We start from the raw sequence: 15,144 nt of genomic DNA, 5'->3' as shown, positions 1-15,144 counted from the left end.
ACCTGGGGATCTTTAACGTGCACTGACATCGCACAGCACACGGGCGCCTTTGCGTTTCGCCTCCACAGAAACGCCGCCGCTGCGGTCGGGTTCGAACCCGGGTACTCCGACTCATTTGACAAGTGCCTTAACCTGATACGCTGAGCTGTCTTGACACTACTACACACGACTCCACACAACGGAGCACACCTGCCAACTCGGACTTGTGATGTGGTCTCATGACGTTACATTCCCGACGACAAATCAGCGCTCGGCCATGGCGCGTCATCCTGTGACGCAATCGCTGTCTTTACGAATCAGAAAACTCTATGCCTAATCACGCCGTGTTTTTCCAGCGCACTTGTCATCTCGGCCATGTCACTTGGTCTGATGACGTCGCACACCCTGTCGACCAATCCGCACTCTGCTATGACACGTGCCTTTGTGACATCATAACTACCTCTTCCAGTCAGTGAAGTTTATATTAACCCTATCGTGTTTTTTTCCGTGATGAGGCTTCTAATGCCACCGTAGTAATAGTCACGAATTAATCTTCACTCATAATAATGGCGCAGAACTACGATTGTTCCTGCTGGTATCGCAGCTACACATTGCAAAAGGATGCCAAAAATTAATGAGGGAAAGCGTACGCGTGTTCCTCAAAAACGAATTTGGAAAACAGTAAATCTGAGCGAACACGATAAACACGCAACGTGCTGTCCTCGACGCAACGTGCTGTCCTCGACCTCCTTCGGCGTAGAGAGCAGGTGAAGTGAAGTTAATGCGACGCCACTTACAGACTCCTAATCGGAAGGCTGGTTTGCCTGTAAAAAATATTCTCCAATGAAGTTAATGCCTCTCATTGGAGCCAAATTGCCTCGCCGCTTATAGACTGGCTGCAGTTTTGTTACTTCCTATTTTATATTTACTGAACGGCCAACGTCATTGTGCTAATTTTAGTGGCGCTGGTTGGCGCCGTACCTCTAAGTATCGAGCAGGACTGAAAGACTAATGATGCATAATGGCGCTTCGTTCAATTATGAATTTCTATGATTGACTAATTATGGCCAGAGGTGATCAACGTTTCTTGCTTCTTTAGGCAGCGGGGAAGGAAGGACACGCGGAGAGCTGTTGTATTGGGGTAGAATGATTAATGTGTCAAAAAGTTCTTTTAGAGCGTTTTTAGTTTGCTCCTAGAATAAGACTCGCCGTCTTACTGGCCAACGTGCCAACGTGACACTATCTTCAATGAGCACGAAATGTTCACGCGGATAGATGTAGGGGACCCTGTGCAATGTTCTGCAAGCCTAACACACTCTAGAGTTAGGCTTAAGGGCAATGGCACAGAGAAACCTTATGCCCGATGCTAGCGTCCGAGTTGATCTCCTACACTTCTCAGCGTGCCCCCCAAAAGATTTGCCACACCAACCAGCTCGGAAAGCAGGTTTTCTCACCGCTTTGCCTGAGCGAAGTGTTCGTTTTTGATGCGTAAGCATTCTATGGCTGTTTGCGGTTTCGTGTCGTCATGAGCTTGTCATCACGATAAAGTTCGAACGAATTGAGTTATAAGAAAAATGGTTGCATTAGATAGAGCATCAAAAAATCTCGCAGGGAAAATCACGAGGTGCACATGAGGTAATTAGAGCCAAAAATGTCCAAAAACTGGGCGTGGCCGGAGAAAAAGTGGCGCCAAATCTGAAAACAGCGGAAGTGGGCGGAGCTAAAGCGTGGCGCCAAATTTGAAAACGAAGCGTGGCGTCAAGTTTCAAAAAAAAAAAACGAAGCGTGGCGCCAAGCTTCGTTTTCGCTCAAAATGAGCAGGGATAAAACTTGATCATAATTGCAGTGCTTAATCTGAGTAAATGTGAGAAGGGACAAATGAAGCAAACAGAGGCGACGAGTTGAGCAAAGGGAGGTGACGAGTTGAGTAAAGAGGGGCCAAGAGGGGCGAGGATGCGTCGATGCTTACGCGTTTCTCCAATGCGGGTGCTGCAGTGATCTGATAATTTTTACGCTTCACCACAGCACGAAATCATACCCATACAGCAGTGTTCAGATAAAAAAAAATGTATAGCTCCAACCTGATCTACTTGTAAGCATGCAGTGCTAGAGCGTTTCATTTTTCGTTTTAGCAAAAAAATGGCACAGAATTGTTCGAAGTTTAAAAAGCGTTTTTCCACCGACCATGTCGGAGTGTCCGTTTGGCTGCAGCCCCGCTATTCGCATAACCTCGACGGGAGCCGACAAGTGGGAGAAGCGGTGAGCGGGTCTCTCTCCATTACGACGAAAGGCGACGCGCTTCCCGTAATGCGGCTGCTGGTGCATCGGGGTTTCTGCGATTTCAAGCCTGGCGGCGCAGCTTCTCGCGCCACGCAACCAGAGCGGACGGCGTGATGGCGTTTCGATGTCGCATCCGTGAATAACTGCCACGCCGGGCCCTCGCAGCCGGGGACGTTTATTTGCCAACCGGGTGCTGACAGGTCCGCATTACGGGCTTGCTTCCCTCGATGCCTTGTGTTTGTTTGCCGTCTGCTTATGGGGACACACGCGCGTCGCCCACACGCTCTGCATTACACGGGATGCTCCTTGTAAAAGGGGCCGCATCCCTTCTCTTTCTGCTGTTCTCGGGACGTCGCCATCCGGTGACTCACTCTCACGGAGCATCATCTGAGGCGCAAGTTAGTCCGTGGTTGTTCGTTCTGCGCCACTGGTTTTTGTTTCTCTCTGGATGAATATCTTCCATGCTCGGCAGGGGTGCGTTGGTGACCAGGTGGTCTTCGGTGCCTTCAACTAACGTACCGCTCTGCCTTACGGTGACGCATAAAACGACCTTCCATTCTTAACTTTGGCAAAGCAATGAAAGTCGTGTTTCGTACTTGTACTACATTAGTTCTTGCGCAACGTCGGCACAGTAATACTTGAAAGAAGTTAGGACGGCGCTAAAACGACAAAGACAAAGAGGCACGAACACAACAGGACGGGCGCCCGTCCTGTTGTGTTCGTGCCTCTTTGTCTTTGTCGTTTTAGCGCCGTCCTAACTTCTTTCAAGATATGAACCAACTAGCCCAAACCAAAGTACAGTAATACTTGCCTGCTATGAGACTAATTTGATGTACGCAAGGCAGGCATTATTTTCATATCCACTGAATCTCGCATACTGCTTAGAACCAAGCAACAACTGATGCTCTATCATTTCACTCTTGAGAAGGGTACTATACGCCTTTTGCTCGGGCAGTGCCAGGTATATGGTTTCAGCTGCATGTTTTAACTACCACAAACAGCGGTACACCTCCGGCAATAAGGGGAGCATACGCTGCCACAGGGAAAAATGAGACTAGAAAAGAACATGACGGAAACCAACAGTCACCGGAACCAATGACCATATATGAATATATATATATAGGGTGTCCCTGCTACCTTGGACCAAGATTAAAAAAAAAAGACCTAAGCGTCCTGCAGAACTGAAATCGCGTGGATGCTCTTAACGTTTATCTAAAGTTACTGTACCATTTTATTGACCTTCCTATACTTGAATAATCATTCGAGATAAATTAATTCTTAAATTTTAGCTTGAAACGTTCAGGTACGTGTCAATAGGAATGTTGAGCTCCACAAATATTGCCCAACCCAGGCACTTCCAACACAATTCCCTTAGCGTGGCTGTTTTTATTCGGGAAAAACGAAAGCCCGCGGAGTTTAAAATGCCACGTGACTGCGCGCTCCGTGCGCCCGAATGCGCCGCGATTACAGCGCTCTCATCCGTCATTTGTAAAAATTGTGCATTCTGCTAGCATTCAAATTGTGCATTCTGCTAGCGTGATAGCGCAATTATCGCCGCAGAAACGGGACCAGGCTTTCTTTCAACTGCCACCCGAACCCACTGGCGCTTATCTTGGAACCAACCAGAACGCGATGCTCTGTCGAGTGCAGCACGAAAGGCACAAAGTGAGCGATGATTTTTACAATGCATGAATGAGAGCGCTTTAACTGTGGGGCGTTCGGATGCGCGGAGCGCGCTGTCGCGTGGTATATGTTAAACTCCACGGGCTGTCATTTTTACCGAATTAAAACGGCCGCGCTAAGTCTATCTCGTTGTAAATGTCTGGGTTGGATAATATTTATGGGGCTCCACAAATTTCCTATTGACGCCTGAACATTTTAAGCTATATTTAAAAAGTTAATTTATCCCGAATAATAATTCAAGTAGGACGATGAAAAATGGTACTGTAACTTCAGATAAACCTTAAACCATCCACACGATATCAGCTCTGAAGAACGCTTAGGTTGTTTTTGAAATCTTGTTCCAAATTAGCTGGGACACCATGTCTATATACATATACACATATGAAGGAAGCCAACCGCCACCGAAACCAAGGTGCATAGCGCAATGTTTTTTTTTTAATTTGTAGTGTCAGTCAATGGGAGAATAATAGTTCGATTAATCAGTCGCTTAAAGAAAATTACTTCTAAAGCAGCAGAAAAAAACTACCATGCCGCCGGTTCCCCGGCTGATGGCTGCACAACGGGCTGTTGATTTTTAGCAGTCACAATTTGGATGATATTAACTTACGGTCGAGCTTTTGATGTTAAGAGATCTGATTATGTTTCAATACATCTGGCTGTCGTCAGGCGTCACTTGAAATCTTCATCCTCGTCTACACTGCACCTCACCATAATCTGAAGACCTCCTCGTTTTGCAAGAGGCGGAGATGACAGCTGCTTCTTCCTCTTCTGCTTATTTGCCCCAGACAAATACAAAACAGTTCGAATGTGGAGTGGCCAACGCGGAAACAGGGAAATGGCCTCCTCAGCAGGGCGGGAGTCTAGAGACGTGCAGCGTGGAGCAACACACGAACAAAGTTAGCAGAAAGCAGGGGCCGAGGAAGGGATCGTTGAGACGACGAGATTTATGACATCCACGTGGCAGAGCGGGAATGTCGTGTAGCGCGCGCCCTCTGCCGGCACACAGTGCGAGCCCGAGTGCAGCGTATGTGTGGGTGTGTGCTTAATTTCGGTTTGTTGCTTTACTTTACGGAAGCGGCACGAAAGGCCTAGGAACCACGGCAGTGCACCCCGCGGAAACATTGCCCCGTGACCGAGCTATCGTAGACACGCTTCACTCGAGGGAGGACCCCCTTAACCTGGATGCGGAAAAAGCTGTGATCCCAGTCATCCCAGCGCCTAAAAGGGGCTGCGGTGCTTTTTCTGCAGCATTTATTTTTAGAACACAGAGTAACACGAACTCGTTTCCAGTTGTCAACTATTACTAACTAGCCTTGACACCCATAAAGGGAGTCGGTCACAATTCAGCCGAAAAGTATGTGGTATTAGTCGTAGTATTTTGCCAATAGGCATAAGAGTGTCACGGACATGTTGAGTTAGTCTTCCAAAAATTAACGGTGAAGTCATCTGCATCGCTTCTCGTGGGAGAATTTCATCTTAAAGAATATCGATTCTTGATCTAACACGTCCTCCTTCTCGTGTGTTGGCAACGTTTCCCACCATCACCATAATTTTGCAAACATTCACACAAAATGAGGAGCGGAGGAAGCCAGTGGAATGTCCTCACTAGTTCGCTTGCCAAAGGTGGCCCGTTTACGAAGCTGCCACTCTGCATAGAAGGACAAAAAATTTTCTCAGCAACTTGGCGCAGTATTTGCGGGAGAACGAAAACAGCACTTTCATGAAAAGCAGAGATGTAAAGCTGGCGAAGTTGAAACTGTTCACACGATACTCTGTTGTGGAGAGGGGTGAATAGAGAAAGGCTTTTAAAGAGAAGCCTGAGGAAATGAAAACTAAAAATCCAAATGAGTAATGATATTAGTGATATGGTGGTCACGAAAATAGGAAGCCAGGTTTTCCTATTACGATAAATGCTTTAGTTTATTTAATTAGGCGCAAGTCCTGTGGATGACAAAGAAATGGAAAACTTGGCGCTCTAGTTAATTGCTTTACAGTTTCAGCAACGTTTGCATAGCGCTCGCCATGCTGAGCTAGTTATAGGTTACCTCGTTTGTATGCCTAAACATGCTTTATAATAACGCATGTTGTGATGTTTTAACAGAATCGCAGTCAAATTCGGTATTGGTGGCTTCTCCTAAAGGACACAAATACTTTTTTGCATTTTAAGCTTTGAAATGAGGATGGTGGAAAGTTATGGGAAAGTAACTGAGTAACCCTAATTTGTCTAAAAAAAGTACATGCATTTGGTCTAGTTGCTTCAGTGCTTTGCGATAATTTTCTTGGAAATTTGCACCGCGCGCTCGAGCAGCTTATTCTTAGTCATGACTTCATATTAAAGAAATTAAATATGTAGGAAAATTTTTAATCTTTTTGTAACTTCTATCTGGATGACGCCATAGGCGAAGTAGTCGATAAAAGTTTAGCTGCTTTGCTCACCTTTCACAACTTCGCTCTGGAGCTTCCTCAAAGAAACAAGACCCACAATATTTGAGATTTCAAGTTATGTTTTAGGCATTGCGACCATGTTTGTTAACCAATTCAACCCTATAGGTTAGAAAAGGTGTTCTTGCCGATAGACTCGTCCCACTGCAAGCTGATAAAGCGGAGTTTACCAACTTTAATGCGTTCTAAATGAACGCATTAACGCCATGCATTCAGAAGCTGCATTTCAGCTTCTGAAATGCAGCTTCTGAATGCACTGTTACGGATTCGGCTGCATCGACTGTTCAGGGAGGCTCTCGATAAAGGCTTTCACCGTAAAATGAATGTTAAGAATACCCTAGGAAGCGTTCTTTTTTCTCGCTCTTTCTACCGTGCCTCGTGCGCCGCGTGTCATGCATCTCCTCGTGTGTCCCGACCGCGGAGACTCCGGAGAACGCAGCGTCCCGCGGGGCCAACTGCGGCTGCTCGGTTTTGATTTACGGCCCTCCTCCGAGTTGTCACTCAGCGTAAAGCAAACAACACCTCGACAGTGGCTCGCTGTGGCAACATCGACGTTGTCTTGTGCTTTGCGCTGCAGCTCCGCTTCGCGAGCATTTATCAACCGGTCGCCTCTCCTTTCTCGCGTCCGACGCAGCCGACGCTGTGCAAGAAGAGGAAATGCCACGATTCATCTCGCTGGATTTGTTCGTACGCGAGGTACGACAAAAGTGGAAACAATGGGAGGGTGGCGAAGCTACAAATGAAATGGCAACGCTCCTGCAGAGGTCGACAGAATCGCAGATAAGAGGACGGCGGGCGGGCGACATGCATTAGGGCTTAGTTTGAGGTAGCACTGCGTCCGCCTATGGTGGCACAGAGGTCACTTCTGACACGTATCCTGGGCCGCTTGCTGCTGTCGTAGCGTCGGCACGCTCGGTATTTCATGTGGCAACAGATTTCGCGATATGTTGACCTCGACAAACGACGTAGTTCTTGTCTCCGAAATGACGCTTCTCTGCATTCAGTCTCAACCAACCACGAGTTAAATTTGGTGCCGAAAGAAAACTACAGTTCTTCATTACAAAGCTGTGACATTCCGTTGCTGAAAGGAAATGTGGCAGCTTGCTTTCTTTCCTTGTGTTGGAGTGCTGTTCTGAAGATGAGACAGTAGTGTAAAACCACTGATTTCATTTTGCTCTGTTTTATTAATCTAACTGCGCAACACTGTCAGCAGAAGCAGAGCTGCTGTATCGAGAAATTGATTTTAACACCATTCGATTAGTTTCAGAGATGGGTCTACTGCATGTGACAGCGAGTGCTTGTCCTCACAACAAGTATCTTAAGTGAAGAAGGTGAGATCAGGGTTCCTCAATCTCGACAACATATCATATGGTTTTCCAATCTACTGCCTGTTTGCTGTAATCTGTCAATTCCTGCTGCTGTTTAATGTCATTTCTGCGAAGACCATCAAATGCGTCCTGTGCACCATGTTCCTTCGTTTTCTGCTCAGTGACACTGCCTTTTCATACGTGGGTTGATTTGGGCAGACCGGTTCATTTCAGAAACATCATCACCAAGGTAGCGCTCTGCAATTCCGTTCGCCTCGAATTGTGTATCAGCCGGCAGTAGAAAAGTATGTCCCCCGTCCCGCAATGGAACAACTGTTCACTCATTTGACTTCGGGTCAAGGGTTACATTTGGCAGCGATTATACATTGTAGCAATCCTTTTTCTCGTTGCATTTTTTAGAGTGATAAATTTTGACTTCTTCCTTAGCCACAACTAAATTCTCTATTTCTGTGTGTTGGATACCCAGATAAAGCCCCTAGCGTGAGTAAACAAATCGCATGTGATGCACAAATCATTGCGGTGATAGATATAACGAGACAGCGTTTTTCTTGCCTGCGAATTACGTATGGGGTATCCAGTGCACTACAAGAAATAAACGCATGCCGCTGCTTGTTCGTTCCTTTTGTGGCACATCTTAAAATTGAAGATCAATAGTGTCTGTAGCCGATGTCTATCTGCAGATCGGTTCGCTAGGCATAGGTGGTGGAAAGGTATTGAGCGCCGACCAATGTAGTTAAAATAAAAGACGTTTCCCGCCAGGCGATTATCCTTCAAGCCCTGGATTTCATTAGCTCGGCATAGGTGCTGGCACGTCTTTCAAACTAAAAGAGAAATATTACTCGCAAAACATCACACTGCAGATTACTCTTTCTCTGCGTGTTCAGTGACCTATCATCAGTACACTGAACACCAGCTACTTCTTTCTGGCACCCAGCACCAACGTAGAACATCAAGAAACAAAGTAATCCTTGTTTCGACTTGGTATAGTTCAGTTCCACGCACTGTCGTCTTGTCTCTATTGTACGAGCCTTTCTTGTTGGCCTTCCCTGCTATTTTGCATTTTATTCTTTTGCTTTCTCTCGCCCATATCTCAAAGCGGTCTCAATAACCAGATGAGGGTTATTGTTCTTCGCATGCCCAGTGGAGTCCTGCTATTATTCCCCTATCCCCCTTTTCTCAAACTCCCTACTGGCGGTCTTGGAGATCGGTCGAGGCCTGTTGCGTCGACCGAAACTGCAAAGCGCTGGCACTAAATAACTCTCAGCGGGTATTCCTATATACCTTCAACACGCAGCATCAATTGTCGCAGTGCCTATGTGGGGTCATGGGCATAGTATGTGTTTAGTTAGCGCGTGCTGAGGTGAGTACTCTTCCAAATGCCTCCAGATGCACTCTTCGGCGAGAAGCTGCTGTTATTTTATCCCAGAGAATTAAATTGCTGAAAACAATACCACGCTGAGCTCTTGACTGTAAGGGTCATTTTGGCAGGAGAGACAAGACATCGCAAGTACGCGAGTATAAAGCGCGGTGAAGCGAACTATGATGCGAAAATTTGTTCTCTTCTCTTACCCCTCCTCTTTCGTTTTTTATTCGAGCTCCATTTCCGATTTCCAGTGCCACGGGCCAGAGTTCGAAGTGATCACAAATAAAGGCGTTAACTTGACTCTTCACGGTCCACGTATTGTTGTTCCTTGCTGGAGCGTCAGTCTTTTTCTTGTGACGCTTGCTTTGCTAGTCGTAGGATTGCAAAAAATTCGACCTCAACTCAATGTCTAGAATTCATGAATTTCATGGCTTGGACCATAACGTTTTATTGCCAAGAAGGGGCTGTGCAATTATATACTGCTACTATTTCTGGCACAAAAAAGGGGGGAAAACCTTTAACGTGCGTGCCCTGGTGCCCAGGAGACCTTTTTTCTCAAACCACTGTGGAGGTACCGCTAATGGCTCCGTTCCCATGCCATGGCATTACGGAAACTGGCTTCTTTGCATACGCCCGTCTTGTTCTCTGTCCGATCCATTAGGAATGCGCTTGGTATGCAGGACGGTTTCTGAAGGACCAAGCTTAACCTCCCTAATCATAAACGATGCGGCTAAATCACGTTATGTTTTATTCAGCACACTTCCGTTTTCATTCTGAGTTCTGGCGACAGCTACGAGTTTTGTCCTTGTTCTCCTCCTGTTCTTGCCTGTCCTTCGGCGTAGGTACTGATCCCTTGCGTGTGTTTTCTTATTTTGCAGATAATTTTGAGCAAGAAGTATGGCTGATAAGCGCAAGTGCCGTATCTCAATGGCTCTTACATTTTTATCTTTTGTATACCCTACTTTAGCTTCTTTTTGTCAGAGTGAAACAACACTAAGAGAGCTGAGATGCCGGAAATGTTTAAAGATAACTTATAAGCCCAATACACGATCGTGTACTCTAGAAGTGCATTAACCTGACCCGCTTGAGAAAACACCATGAACAGATAACGAACCAATGACAGCGCAGAAAATGATAAGCAAATTTTAACAGCAGCAGAATGAATCTCATTGAAGGGCACTGCAACCTATTTCGCATCCATTCAGTACTCTAGAGAGCCCGTTCGGGTGGGTAGTCGTGACGGCATCGAGGCTGGCCCGAGACTGCTGACTATAAGCGATTGCATTCCGCCTTTTAGTCACTGCAAAGTCTTGAAACAGTTACTCCGACGAATGGCACGCGAGATTTACAAAGCGTTTAGCTTGATTTAAAGCACCGAGGCTTGCGTCAGCACGACCTTTATCACAGTGTTCATGGACAACGCGACATTGTCAAATCGCAGTCCTGCACCACGGCCTCCTGAGCCAACGGCTGCACTGAATGGCTATCTAGGCCGCACAAAAGCTTTAGAAGCTTCATTAGACCGAGATCGGTACGGCTGGTTGCTACGCTAAATAAAATTGTTTTGTATGGCATCGTACTGTATTGCATTCGAATGCATTAATTGTACTGTATTTATTGTGTTACACTCCATTTTTTTGTACTGCACTGTAGTGTATATTATTTTGTATTGTCTGTGCAACGCTTAACTGTTTGGTGCAGTGTTGTCGTGCCCCTCGCCAGTGCCATTTCATGACGTCGTTCGTAACGATTAGCTTAGTGAATTTGGGCCACACTTGTGCACTCCGCAGAAAAGCATACAACAGCTCTATCTTACCGAAACTCGCCTCGTTTTCTTTCGTCTTTGTCTTTCGCACTGTCGAAATGTGGAATCGAACCAACTCGGCCGACTCTTTTGTCCTCCAGAGGGACTGCATCTTCAGCGACGTACATCCGCTGTTGCGCTCACCGCTTGCAAGGATTTTCAACCACGGCAGACACATGCGGCGTTGATTCTGGCTCCATTTTAGACTGATACGCGGATCTGTGTAGACATGTCTTCACACAACCACGCGCAACTGACATCTGACGCCGAGTCCGCTACCGCGCTCCGCAAACTGCCTGCAACTAGCGCACCGGCAAACTGCCAACTCGGTCACGTGGTCACACGTCACACACCCCCGTCGACCAAGCGCTCACTGTCACGTGACCTCAGGAGGTCACACATTCCGTCGACCAGTAACCGACTTCTATGATAGACAACACCGGATGACGCCGGACGCCGCCGAGTTTTTTCCCCGACGAAGCTTTTCTGTGGCATTAAAACACCACCCTTCCAGCGCAGAAGGAACACTGATGCAAGGAGGCTAACGAAAATGATTCAGCTTAAGTTTAGGACAATGCAGCGAGGCATGGAAAGGAAAATGATAGGTTTGACGTTAAGAGACCGGAAGCGGGCAGAGTGGGTGAGGGAACAAACACGGGTTAATGACATCCTAATCGTAATCAAGAGGAAGAAATGCGAAGGCAAGATAACCGCTTGTCCTTAAGGGTAACGGAGTGGATTCCAAGAGAAAGTAAGCGTAGCAGGGGGCGGCAGAAGGTTAGGTGGGCGGATGAGTTTAAGAAGTTTGCAGGCATAGGGTGGGCGCAGCTGGCAAAGGACAGGGTTAATTGGAGAGACATGGGAGAGGCCTATGCCCTGCAGTGGGTGTAGTCAGGCTTATGATGATGATGATGAAGAAACTCTAAGTGCACTGAACACCCGACATTTGCTGCCAGGCGGACTGGAAGAGTTCTACTTTGGGCAAGAAAGATCAAAAGCGGCCCTGACCCGGGCCCGCACCCACGGAAGTGATGGAACAGGTGGGGTGCAACTCATGCGAAACTGACACCCATTTTTGCATTGCAACACGTCACAGGACTGGCAACCCAAAAAACATTGCAGCATTTAATGCAGATCACTTTCCTTCGATATGAAACTTATAGTTTGCAACATTTTGAAACAAATGTAGGAAAATATCCAAAACTTATTAAGCCAATATGTTCGGAGTTAAAATCATATTTTGTTATTAACTGATTTATCGTCTTGTGCGGCTTTGTATCTTGTGCTGCTTGTCTTTAAAACTTTGCAGTGCTCAATGGCATTATTCCCATGTTTGCGCATTTGAGAGCACTACAAACACTCTTTTGTAAAAACTGTTCCAGTGATATTACTTCTTTCCACATATTCCCACCATTTTGATGTGCTTACAATTGTTAATATGCAAATGAGGCAGCCTGGTTTGCCGAGACGTGCAAGGGCCGCTGGGATTTTCAAGATACTTTGCTGTAGCTTTTCTCCCGAGGTCTTTCCGTTGAATGCAAAATAAAGCTGTGAACGCATTCTCTCCATAAACGAAACACTCTCACATATTGCGTTTCCGCCCGGTCGTGCTGCGGGGCACGCGGTAATTTGCAAAGTCTGAAGTGTGCGCTGACGACTCCCAGTATGCCTCATCGAGTGGTCAGCACATTTACTCTGTGCTGTGTTGTGTCCCTGCCTGTGTTGTTCTTCTACGTCCAGTTCGTTGCGCTGTAGTCATGGAATATAGAAACCAACTCGCCCATCAACTTACCTTGTCGACATTAACTTTAGGCTGTTTCGTTTTGCGGCAAGACTTGTTACTGGAAGCCCTCCCAGAGTGGTCGCATAACTGAAGGTCGTTGTAGTAGCTGTGGGTGTAGAAATCTGCAAGCAAAAGCCAGCCGATTCAAAAGCCAAGCCAAGAGAGAGAAAAATACAGGAAAAGAGAAAAAGACGAAGAGAAGAAGGATAAAAGGGCCGCGAAGAGCAAAGAAGGCAGAATCCAAGCCAAAGCAGGGGAGCAGACGGGGACAAAGAATAAGCAGGGAATGCATAATAAGAAGAGAAAGAGCAAGAAAAGAAGGGCGAGAAGAAACAGAAGGAACAAAATGGAGGGACAGTTTACGGGTCACAGCGAATGTTTTAACAGGGGCGTTGCCAAGCGCAGCCATTCTTTTTTTCGGGCCGTTTTCCCGATTGTGCACTCGAGATTGCAATATCTAAGCCAGTAAGTATGCGCGAATTTTAATGAAGGAACTAACGCGCCAGTGTAGGTCAATTACTTCCACCGAACACGTATGTCAGCGCGACTAAGGTCACCTGACTAAGGGCACCTCCATGCCACAGCTTTCCCCGCACTGCCTCTGCCGCTTTGATCAGCAGCCAAATCCGAGATCCTTGCGCATGGATAGCTCCGAGTAGCGCTGGGCGGGTGGCTTAGCTAAGCGCAGGTCAAAGCATTCGATCGCAGGCACGCTGTCTTCTGAATTCGTTGGGCAATACACTTGGGAGGTTGGCACTGGCCGTTCGGCTGACGCTCTTCGTACACCGCCCATGTGCGCTGTGTCGGGCTATTGCATCCTGCGCATTACTCGCTGCTGCCTGGTAAGACCTAGACATAATTTATCGGACGCTGCCCTTGCCGAAGAAAAGGTAGAAACACCGACCTAAATCAACATCCACAAAGCATTCGCAGAACCGACAGTGTTATTCTCCTTCTGTATTACTGCATTGCGACACGTCATTGAACCTTTGGGCCGACTCATGAAAGCCCACACCTTGTTTTGCAAAAGGCTTGCGACACTGAGGGAACGGACATAGAAGGGCGTCGTATTCGACACGCCCTGTGGAACATGCAGCGGCTACGCCACTGACCCCGTCAACAGCTCACATAAGGTTGTGCGCGTTCAGCGACTGGTATGCGAATGCATTCTGTGCGCCTAACTGGGCAGAAAGGTGGGAGCCGCGTGCAAAAGTCAGAGAAGCCCAGATGAACTGGCATGCTAGCGCCAACTGCCTGCATTGGCGCGCGCGGTGAACCAGATGTGAGGCGAAGCCAGATTGAGCAGTAAAATCAAGAGACAGGAGCACCTTCCTTTGGGACGGGGCGTAAAGACAGCGAACGAGATGGTTGAGTCACCATCAGGGCACGGGGAGTGTGTTGCAGATGTTTCCCGCTCTTTCTTATGTTACTATTTCTCGACTCTTTTGCTTTCATCCCCAGCATCTTGCTGTAGAGACCAGGTGAGGGGAGCCTTCTTATTTTCTGGCTTCCCTCCTGTACCTTGCCGCCCCGGCCTTCAGGTCGGAGCGACACGAAGGCAAAGTCAAGCGTGCTCTCCAGGCCTGGGTAACTTCTTTTATGAAGCACTGCATGTTGTAAATAGCAGAGTCGACTGCGTCCTTCTTAATCCAAACCCGTGGGTTCTGGCCATCCAGTCCGGCCCCGGCTTTTACACCGCATGGTCCCCGTCCCGAGCTTCTGCTGCCACAGTTCCTTCCTTCCCGAGAGCGCAACGCGGCGAACGCGGCATGTGTCCTTCGCCTCCCTCCCTCCCTCCCTCCCTCCCTCCCTCCCTCCCTCCCTCCCTCCCTCCCTCCCTCCCTCCCTCCCTCCCTCCCTCCCTCCCTCCCTCCCTCTATTCCTTGATTGATCGTTTATTGAAACGACTTCGTGCCGTTTCCCTGCAGCTCTATCTGATAAAATACTCAACACCTGATAATTTGCGTCAGACTGTGTATAGACATTTAGGAGAGTCCGTCCTTAGGTACAGCATTTCGGTGCGCAGGTCATGCGCGCCTTCTAAAGTCAAGAATGTTGACAGATGGCTATATGGAATCTCTGCTAATCTATTGTATGAAACTACTCACGAGAAGTCCGATAAGAACACCAAAATGATTAAAGCAGGAGTTAGTCCTCTCCATGATTTGTACATGCAGGGGGTCATTATCCGAAACTATTTTTCCATAGTTTTCCCAAAAAACTGTGGAAATAGAACGAGGCAGTTTCATATCCCTTAATATCTTAACCAATTGCCAGTAGATTTATTGAGTTGTTATTCTGTCAAGGCTGTGAAATCTGCATTGAAAGCTTATCATCTGAATCGTGATGACAGAATAGAACTGAGTTCTTTCGTATTTTGCATTTTGTTCGCGCCACTTTATATTCTGTTAATTGACAAGAAATTTTCTTTTACTGTCTTTGTACTTTAATATTCATTTTTTTTGTTGTACAAATATTATGA

Source organism: Amblyomma americanum, chromosome 9, assembly GCF_052857255.1.
Source record: "Amblyomma americanum isolate KBUSLIRL-KWMA chromosome 9, ASM5285725v1, whole genome shotgun sequence".
Lineage (NCBI taxonomy): Eukaryota > Metazoa > Arthropoda > Arachnida > Ixodida > Ixodidae > Amblyomma > Amblyomma americanum.
The sequence above is the reverse complement of the archived record's forward strand: the minus strand, read 5'-3'. Positions refer to the sequence as shown.